The sequence below is a fragment of the Penaeus monodon genome, chromosome 34 (assembly GCF_015228065.2).
Source record: "Penaeus monodon isolate SGIC_2016 chromosome 34, NSTDA_Pmon_1, whole genome shotgun sequence".
Lineage (NCBI taxonomy): Eukaryota > Metazoa > Arthropoda > Malacostraca > Decapoda > Penaeidae > Penaeus > Penaeus monodon.
In genome coordinates, this window is record NC_051419.1 from 3526710 (window position 1) to 3527353 (window position 644).

A 644-nucleotide genomic window follows, 5' to 3' on the forward strand; every position below is an offset into this window, starting at 1 on the left:
CCGTTGGTTCTTTATCTCCGAGTAGCTTCCAATTCTTTATAGATCCCAATACTTTTATACATATATTCATATATTTGTGTATAATACTTGTGAGTCCGATCTCATCTGTGGATAGGAAACGCTGACTGTACTGTGTTGACCGTGTTATTCTTTATCCTTGAGTAGATTCCAATGCTTTATAGATTCCAATACTTTGTAGAATCCAATACTTTGTTATTGTGTTTCCGTCTCCTGGACGAGGAACTTCTTCGTTTCCTTCAAGACGGAAGAGGATATGACGTAGAAGTCACGACGGCGACCTCACAAAGCCAAGACAATTTCTCGAACACACACGCCCTACTTGTTTCTCTTTACGAAAGCCGAGGATTTGTGAACAGGTTATAGGGATCATATACACATTGAAAGCAACGCTGGTTTATATGGTTTAATTAACCCAATTAGTGAGGTTTACTTGCACGAGCTTTGTATTGGACTCTTTAAGCGACTTCGTAATTACTTTCTTTCGTGTTTTAAAACTCTTTGTACTTTGAAAATAATGGCATGTACTGTACTTCTCTAAACACTTTACTTGCCTCTATTTGTTTCATGCTATGCGTTTCAGTGTCCTAATGGTGAAGTACCGTGCCTAGCCAGCTTGACTTCAG